Source organism: Mus pahari, chromosome 19 (assembly GCF_900095145.1).
Source record: "Mus pahari chromosome 19, PAHARI_EIJ_v1.1, whole genome shotgun sequence".
In the NCBI taxonomy this organism is placed as follows: domain Eukaryota; kingdom Metazoa; phylum Chordata; class Mammalia; order Rodentia; family Muridae; genus Mus; species Mus pahari.
Window position 1 is genome coordinate 68,348,147 of NC_034608.1, and position 10,249 is coordinate 68,358,395.

Consider the following 10,249-nt stretch of genomic DNA (forward strand, 5'->3'; position numbering starts at 1 on the left):
TTCTACCTGTTTAGCTGTGTTCTCCTGTATTTCTTTAAGGGAATTATTTATGTCCTTTTTAAAGTCCACAGTCCTTGTTATGAGAAGTGACTTTAGATCCATATATTGCTTTTCTGGTGCAGTTGTGTGTCCAGGACTTGTTATGGTGGGCAAATGGGGCTCTGATTATGCCACGTAACCTTGGTTTTTATTGCTTCTGTTCTTATGCTTGCTTCCCACCATCTGATTATCCCGAGTGCTCCCTGTCTTTGCTATATCTGATTGGAGCCTGCCCCTTCTGTAATTCCAGTTGAGTCAGAACTTCTCAGAGTCCAGCTTTCTCTCTGATCCTGTGATTCCAGAATCCGTGATCTTAAGATTCTGGGTGTGTCAGAGTTCGTGAGAGTCAAGCTTCCTCTGAGACCCTGAGATCCTGGTGTGACCAAGCTCCAGGGATATGGGATCTGGGGATCCTAAGATCCTGGGCATGTTAGAGTGCCTGAAAGTGGTACCTCCTCTGATGGCCATGAGGCTTTCCACTGAGATTGCAACCAGCTCTGACTGGAAGGAATCTGAGACACAGGTTGGGTGGGTTTCCTGTGTATCTGAATCCTGCTGGTCCCACTCATTCCCAGTGGGAATCAGATGTTGTGTTCTATTCCCCAGGGATCCTACGTTGCTGGGTATGCTGGGGCTCCTGGGGGAGTGGAGAGTCCTCGGGGGGACAGTGGGACTGTTTACCGAGTTTGCACACAAGGTGACCTGGCTCTGGCGCCAACTGGAAGCTAAAATATAATTCTTTATTGACTACCATATCTTCTTTTAATCACCTCTCATGCATTACATAGTAATCACAGTTTCTCCTCCCTCCACTCCTCTCAACCCTCCATTAGTACCTCCCCTCTCAACCAGACTTACTTTATTTTTTTGTTTCCTATCAAAGAAAGAATAATCCTACCAAGAATATTATCTAAGAATGGTACAACTCATACCAGTAAAACAAGGTACAATCCCCTGGGATCAAGGATGGATAAGGCAACCCAGTAGGAGTAAAAGGGTTCCAAGTACAGGCAAGAAACAGATATGCTCCCTCACCACCACTTTTAGGACTGGGACAAGAATGGACAAGAACATCAAGATACATCATCATAATGTATATGCGGAGGATCTAGCTTCTACCAATACAGGCTCTTTGAAGGTTTCTTTAGAATTTTTGAGCCCCTTTAAGCTGCTTAAATGATTTTATGAGTCATGTTCTCCTGGTATTTACAGAAACCTCTGGCTCCTATACTCCTTCCTCCCCCTCTTTTGTAGGATTCCTCTGGCCTCACCTAATGTTTGGCAGTGTGACTCTGTATCTACTTCTACCAGATTCTGGATAACACACCTTTGATGACATTTGGGCCAAGCACTTACCTCTGAATATAGAAGAATATTATTAAGAATCAGTGCCTCCAAAAAGAAACTGAAGAGAGCATACACTAGCAGTTTAACAGCACATCTCAAAGCTCTAGAACAAAAAGAAACAAATACACCCAAGAGGTGTAGACAGCAGGGAATATTCAAACTCAGGGCTAAAACCAACCATGTAGAAACAAAAAGAACTATACAAAGAATAAACAAAATTAGGAGCTGGTTCTTTGAGAAAATCAACGAGACAGATAAACCCTTACCCAGAATAACCAGAGGGTATAGAGACAGCATCCAAATTAGCAAAATCTGAAAAGAGAAACATAGTAACAAAAACTGATGAAATCCAAAAAAACTCATAATATCCTACTACAAAAGTCTTTACTCAACAAAACTGGAAAATAGGGGTGAAATAGAAAATTTTCTAGACTGATATTAGGTACCAAAGTTAAATCATGATCAGATACGCAATTTAAACATTCCTATAGCCCCTAAAGAAATAGAAGGAATCATTAAAAGTTTCCCCCCAAAAGATAAATGCCCAGAATCAGATGAATTTAGTGCAGAATTCTATCAAACTTTGAAAGAAGATCTAATACCAATAATCTTCAAAGGATTCCACAAAATAAAAGCAGAAGAAACACTATCCAATTCATTCTATGAAGTCAGAATTACACTTATACCTAAACCACACAAAGATGAAACAAAGAAAGAGAACTTCAGACAAATTTCCCTTATGAATATTGATGGAAAAATACTCAATAAAATTCTTGCAAGTCAAATGCAAGAACACATCAAAATGATCATTCACCACAATTAAATAGGCTTCATCACAAGGATGCAGTGATGGTTCATTATATGGGAATCATCAATGTAATCCATTATATAAACAAACAAACAAAGCCCACATGATCATTTCATTAGTTGCTGAGAAAGCATTTGACAAAATTCAAAACCCCTTCATGAGAATTCTTTGAAAGATCAGGAATTTGAGGCTAATACATAAACATAGTAAAAGCAATATACAGCAAACCTGTAGCCAACATCAAACTAAATAGAGAGAAACTTGAAGCAACCCTACTAAAACTAGCAACTAGAAAAGGCTACACTCTCTCTTCCTGCATATTAAATATAGTACTGGAAGTCCTAGTCAACAATTAGATAACAAAAGAAGGTCAAAGGGATACGAATTGTAAAGGAAGAAGTCAAAATATCACCATTTGCAGATGATATGATTAATATACTTAAGCTACCAATAACCCAATGCAGGGCAATGCCAGGCCTTGAAGACTGGAGTGATTGGGTGGTTGGGGAGCATCCTCATAGAAGCAGGTAAAGGGAGAATGAGATAGGAAGTTTCTGGAGGGGTCACCAGGAACGCAGATAACATTTGAAATGTAAGTAAATAAAATATCCAATTAAAATGTATATATAATAAAAATGAATAATTATATTGGATTTTGTTTTTTGTACAATTTTTTGGTTTTGCTTTTTTATTATTTATTTATTTATTTATTTATTTATTTACTTTTACCAGCACTATTTTGTTCTGTTCTATGTCCCTGGAGTGTCCAGTCTATGGTTCCTGGCAACCTAGGCAGTGCCTACCTCTCATGAAGTGGATTGCCTGTTAGAACAATCATTGGTGACTACTTCTTCAGGTTGTGTAACACCATTTCCCTGACACATATTACAACAGGACAGATTGTAGGTTGCAGGTTTTGTACCTGGGCTTATGACCCAGTCCCACTGCTGAGAGTATTTCCTGGTTACAGGACATTGCCAGTTACTTAACTAGATTGCTTTTATTTACTTGGAAATATGGTGCGAGTCCTAGAGTAACTTTCCTCTATGGCTTTTTTTGAAAATAATATGTTCTGTTGATGTCTGAAAACAGAATTCTGCTTCTCACTTGTATCTATAGGCAGAAGTAGAGTAATTGTAGTTAGATAGAAGGTATAGATAGGGAACTTCTGTATAAATGCTCCTACAATATTTTTATTTAGCCCTTCCTTCCATTATACACAAATTCCTTCTAACTTCTTCCAAGTGAACTTAGAAGACTTGCTGCCTTTTTCTCACAAAGGAAGTAAAATATTCAGGTCAAAAGGAGAGCTCCTAACAATGAATCCAGATTAGTTTCTTCATACTTTGAAAGTTCCTAATTCAGCTGTTTATTTTATTGTTTTCCCACTGTGAAGAAAGAGAAGACTGTGACTTATTGAGTTCTGGATATCACCTATGGAGAGATTTCTGTAAACATTTTGTTAGATACAAAGTTCAGCACAGAAAACATTTTCCAAGCCACAATCCCAAGACTTTTTGCAAGGGAAAAATAATAAAACAAAAGCAAAAATTATATTTTCAAAGATGTGACTTGACCAATAGATAATTTTATTGATTTAAATTATACATAATTGTGATTTGAATATATACATTTTCAAATATGTGTAACCCAGTATATCACCCTAAATATATAAAATTATAATTTTCAGAGATGTGTTTGGTCAATAGATAATTCTATTAATTTAAAATATACATATCTGTGCTTTGAATAAATACATTTTCAAATGTGTTTAATCCATCAAATCACACTTAATCCTTAGTGAATGTAAAGTTTGAACTTTAGGGATGATATTTTCTTTGCATCTCATTTTGAGTCTACTTTCTACAGGTAATAATCATCACCTCTAATGGCATCAAATCTCACTTATATCTCACTCAGTAAAATGCATTGACTTCAAAGGATATATTAAAAATAATATTTCTCTGTAGATAATAGATTATTAGGTAATAATCCAAGTTAAAGATTTTTCCAGATATTAAATAGACTTAAATCTTTTCTTCTCTAAAAATATTTGTTGGCCTTAAAATCTTCCCCAAGTCAATCCAAATGCCTCCTGTCATATTTGCTGAGTCTGATTAAACTCGATTTTTCAGTCTTCATGTCTATTTAATAGAAATATCCAGACTCTATTCCTCACTCTACTAAAGCAATTCCTCTCATTCCATTTCAATAGACTTCATACTGGGTTCTCAACACTCTTTTAAATGAAAGGATTATAGACCTTGGATAGCCCTTCTCTACTTTGAGCATCTTTGTTGATTCTGAACTCCAGTTTCTCCATCCTCATATCCTGGTCATATGCTTGGAATGGACTTTAAACTATAAATGAGAAAACTGAAGAATTGATAGTATTTTCCCTAAGTATCATGGAAAGTTTGTGATACTTCAGCCATTGCAACTATGATATATGACACAAAATTAAAGATAAAGATAAGTGCCAATGTTTCTGGAAAATTCTATAATTACTTTAGAAAAGAATTTACATCTCCCAGGAAGTTCATTGCAGTCTTTTTACTCCTTGAGCTCTACAACCTGACATACTGAAATAGATGCTTACCAGCAGCTCTATTAGGTAATATATGTCTTATTATTTGCATTGTGAGTTATTTTTTATACTAGGAATCTAAGACATTGCAATTTAGAACCCACTGTATAGATCTGAAGTGAAGCCTGAAAGTATTTCTACTAAATATAAAGTTGATATTTTCCCTATTTTTCCTGGGGATAGTTGTACTAGTATGATGTGATAGATCCAAATAAGCACAAGGGAGAACTTGATGGTAACTGACTACTAATATGTAGAAAAATCTTGCTGAGTTAACTCTGTCAACATCATAGCTAAGTGCAAATAAATAAAAATAACTGCATATGTTTGCTTCAAGCCCTATATTTCTGTTGAAGACAAAGCTATAACATCAAAGCAAAGACAACAGGGCTGCCTGATTCTTCTCCACTAATATTATTATTGTTGTTAACATCAAAGCAATGCCAAGAATAAGATGAAAGTGACATGAACTATAACATTGGGTTTTCACATAATAGACTGCAAGAGTAAAAGAAATTATAAAAACACCATTATATCTTGACTTGCAAAGCTCTGCTTTTTACTAATATAATACAAATGTTAAAATATGACAGCATAAAGAATTTAATAATGATCACATACATCCAATGAAATCTTCAACAAACTGTATTAAACATCAACAAAAGCTTTACTATATCCATGTTTCTACCCATTTTCTTTCTATATCAGTCCATATTTTGAAGTTCATCCTAGTTGCTAATTATATAAAACCTAATAATTTCTGTGGCATGATTTGCTTAACCTTTGCAAAATACCATCATGGTATTATTAAACTATTAAGTAGAAATCAGACTGGGCTTGAAGTTACATGCCTGAAATCTGATCCTTTGAGAAACTGAGACAAGCAGATTGATAGTTTAAGGCCAGTGTAGGCAGCATAGTAATATATATTTCTAAACAAAGAAACAAAATATAAATGAAGTTATAATATATATATATATATATATATATACATATACATCATATACATATATACACATATACATATATGCATACATATATGCATACACACACATATGTGTCCGTTTTCTCAGATGATCCCTTACCATTCTTATTTTTTCAACATAAAGTTTTTATTGATTATCTAGGAATTTCACATCATGTATCTGTCGTGCAATATGTGCCAGGAAGCATTTGTGAACCAAAAGGCTACCAAGGAGCCATTTCTGATATAATAGCATTAGTGTCTCTTTATTACAGTGTCAGGCTTGGGCTCTCCTCCAACCCAACCCTGACATGGCAGGACAGGAATGGAAGGTGGAGGCACCTGGAACCCTCAGCAGGACAAGGTTTTAAAATAGAATAGGAGCAATTGAGGTGGTAATAGGGGGAGTATCCGATCTGGGGAACATCTAACAGAATGACTATAAACCAACAGGTGGGTGTACTGAAGCAAGACCATATACAATCACAAAGGGTCTGAAGTTACATCTGAAACAATCAGACTAATCTTTGATTAACCCTTGCTAAGAAGTAGCTAGGGAGTAGCTTTTACTAAGGACTAGCTGTGGGGTCCTTCCTGGTGTGTAGGTGAAGCTTGGATTTGAAGCAGGTTAAGTTCTAGGTTTTTATTTTTTACTTTCTTTTCTTTAAGATGGAGGTGGTCACAAGATGGAGTAGGTTTGGCTTCTCACACCAGTTTACACTCACTTCCCAACATTCCATGTCTGCTCCACAATTGTGACCTCTACCCCAAAAAAGTAACAACAAAAAATAAAAATTAAATAAAAAACCCAAGTCCAATTTATGTTATCTATATACTCACTGGAGAATGGTTACACTGTCTGTAGCTTTCATCTTAAGTAGAACTCAGTGTCTTTCCCCTCTTGTATCCCTTGTGGAGTGTTAACGTCAGCATCTCCATCCCACTTTTAAAGTGTTCTCTTTGATGGCAGACTGCCTAATCTGCTAAACTTAATTTTTTTTGTGTGTGTGTGGGGGGGTAAGAGATTGCCGTAGACTGTTCTTATTTTTAAGTAATGTCCAAATATATCGTTTCTGATTATAACATTTGAAAATTTTCTCTTGTATTAAAAGCAACTGCGCAAGGACAATGGTTTCTTTTAAGGACATTTGGGCTCTATCCTAGGAAAATATAAGTTTAACGTTTCAACGTTGCTTAAATGTAATATGAGGAGCACTTTGCAGAGGCAGGAAGTTTTGCTGTTAGCTAGAGGTGCTTTCCAGTAAACATCGAAGTTCCCTTAGGTTCAGCTATTATATCTGTCTAAGTTGTATTACTCTTCTGTGAAGATACAAATATTCATTCATCCTACTTAAAGCATAAAAGCACCACATTCTTCCCCATCTTGGCAAATGAAAGAATTATTGGAGTTATGTACAGGATATGGGAGAATCCAAAGCACCTTCCATTCCTCCCACCAAGTATCTCAGGCTCATAAAAGTCACATCAATAGAGTATCAGCTTTGGATAAACTTTCTCTTCCTATAGATATTACCAGTTCCCCAAAACATGTCCAGTTGCCTTTGAGGAACAGGAACAGGAGTAGTTGATTGGATCCCAGATTAGCCTCAATTGATAGGCACCCACTTCCCACCCCTGGGCCCTTGCCAACATCTACATGGAATCATTATCAGCACAATTGCCATTACCAGAGACTTAATTAGCGCTGTTTGTTTGCTTATTTTCTTGGCCTGACTCCAGGAATAAGTATTCTGAGCATCCCCAAAGCCTGCTCTAGTCCCTCATAACATAACAAAGATGATGTTATATAGAGAGGAAATTCATTCTACAGATTGTATTTGCTTGTTTAAAAAAAAAAAAACGGTTAATTTTTATCACTGTTGCTCAATTTCACAGTAGGTTCTTTTTTGCTTCCTAAGAATTTGACAGCTTTGTGAGTGTAGGTTTGACACTAAGAGCAACAAGGAAGTAAAAAATAATGCTGAATTAATAAAAATCTCACACTGCATATGAAACTAGAATTCTAACTACCTAGCTATTAGTGAATCTAATGGATCTAGTTAGGGATGGATAACTCTCTCATAACCAACAGAATGGAATGTCAAGTACTGTATTGTAGGATGCTAAATACTGGCCAGGGCAATGGGACCTAAGTCATATCTCTGGCTCTGGGTATCCCTGCACACTGGGACATCAAGCCTCTGAGAGGATAAGGTGCATCCTCACCCACTGAGGCCAGACAAAGCAACCCAGATAAAATAACATATGCCATGTATAGGCAACAGTTTGGGGGATAACCCCTTCTCCAGTGGTTTGAGACCCACATGAAGACAAAGCTGCACATCTGTCACATATGTACATAGACTCCATGTGTGTTCTTTGGTTACTGGTTCAGACTCTGAGAGCCCTAAGAGTCCAAGTTAGTTGATTCTGTGGAGTTCCTATCCCCTTAGGGGCTGAAATCCTTCTTCCTAATTGTCCATAAAAGTCCCAAGCTTCATCCACTTTGTGGCTGTGGGTGTCTGCATCTGAGTGAGTTGGTGGGTCAGACCTCTCAGAGGACAGCCATGTTAGACTCCTGTCTGTAAGCATAACAGTGTTTCCTTAATAGTGTCACGAATTGATACTTTCCACAGGATGGGTCTCAGGTGGGCCAGCTATTGGTTGCTTGTTCTCTCAGTCTCTGCTCTATCCCCAATCTCTGCATTTCTTGTTGATAGGGTAAGTTTTGAGTTGAAATATTTGTAGGTGAATTAATATCTCAGTTGCTCTACCACGGTTCCTGCCTGTCCACAGAAGGCAGCCTCTCCAGGTTCCAAATTCTCAATCGTGTGAGTCAGAGCTAGGGATACCCCCATTGATTCTTGAGTGCCTCCCCTATCCCAGGTTTCTGTCTATTCCCGCAAATACCCTATATTCCCCCAACCCACATTGGTTGCACATTTCCACTCATTCTCGTGGCCTTCTGGCCATCCCCCTGCTCCTCCCACAACCACCCCCCAACCTGCCTCCAACTCCCCTCACAATCTCCCTATCACCCAGTCCATTCTTTGCATTTGCTTTCCACTACAATTTCATTCTTCCTGCCAAGAGAGGCTCAAGCATCCTTGCTTGTTCCCTCCTTCCTGTCCAGCCTCCTTGGATTTGTGGAGTGTAGCATGGACACCCTGTATTTTATAACTAATATCCACTTTTACGTGAATACATACTATGTATGTCCTTTTAGCACTGGGTTGCCTCACTCAGGATGATATTCTCAAGAATTATCCATTTGCCTGCAAACTTCATGATGTCTTTGTTTTTTATAGCTGACTAGTGTAGATGAAGTAAATTTTCTTTATCCATTTTTCTTCAGTTTCTGGCTACTATTAATAAAGCTGCTATGAACATAATTGAGCAAGTGTTTTTTGTGGGATGTTGGAACATCTTTTGGGTATATGCCAATGAGTGGTATAGCTGGGTCTTGAGGCATAACTATTCCCAGTTTTCTGAGAAACTAAACATTTATTTCCAAAGTATTTGTATAGGATTGTACTCCCACCAGTGAGGGAGGAATGTTCCCTTTGTTCCACATCCTCTCTAGCAAGTGCTATCACTTGAGTTTTTTATCTTATCCATTCTGACTTGTGTAAAATGAAATCTCAAGGTGACTTTGATTTGCATTTCCATGATGACTCAGGACTTTAAACATTTTTTTTTTGGGGGGGGCAATTCGGGTATCATAGAAATAATCTATTAATAAAAGGTTTACCAAAAAATAACACTAATGGTTCTGGGTGCTACAATAAGTAGAGAAGAAGAGTTGTTTGCTCTGTAGTGTACAATGTCCTAAGAGCCTGGTCTGTCCCAAGCTCTTCAGTTTCCTGCTGTTATTCTGCTGTTGCTGCTCTGCCAGGGCTTGCTGAAGAAGCATCTGATTCTTCGAAGTGTGCTGCCAGTGTAGAATCTGCTGTTCCTCAAAGAATTTCACAAACTGAGCCTTCACCAGCTCCTTTCGAAAGTGCTCATATTGCAGAAGTTTTAACATATGTAAACACTGAGGGTACTTTAGATATCTTGTATACTCTGGTTCTTTTCAGTAAAGCAAGTACTTAAGATAATTCACAAAAGCATTGTCTTTGAAGTAAATTCTTTGGGCAAGAAAATTAAGGTAATTTGGGTTGGCTAAACATTGCAAGAATTCCAACTCCAACTGAAACCTAAGTCAATTTCTACCATCATCTGTCTCCATAGCGACGGCAGCAGCCATAACAATCACAGAGGCACTAACACTACCAGCCTAACCTGAACCCTAGCTTCAATTCGACTTTAAACATTTTTTCCAATTTTCTATTAGATATTTTCTTCATTTACATTTCAAATGCTATCCCGAAAGTCCCCTATACCCTCCCCCCACCCTGCTCCCTTAACCACCCACTCTCACTTCTTGGCCCTGGCATTCCCCTGTACTAGGGCATACAAAGTTTGCAAGACCAAGAGGCCTCTCTTCCCAATGATGACAAAT

The 10,249-nt window shown here is 37.6% G+C and overlaps 1 pseudogene; it reads right to left on the reverse strand.

Moving 5' to 3' along the window:
- Positions 1-9,508: 9,508 nt before the first annotated feature.
- On the reverse strand, positions 9,509-9,994 carry LOC110336259 (annotated as a pseudogene).
- Between the last annotated feature and the right edge of the window lie 255 nt (positions 9,995-10,249).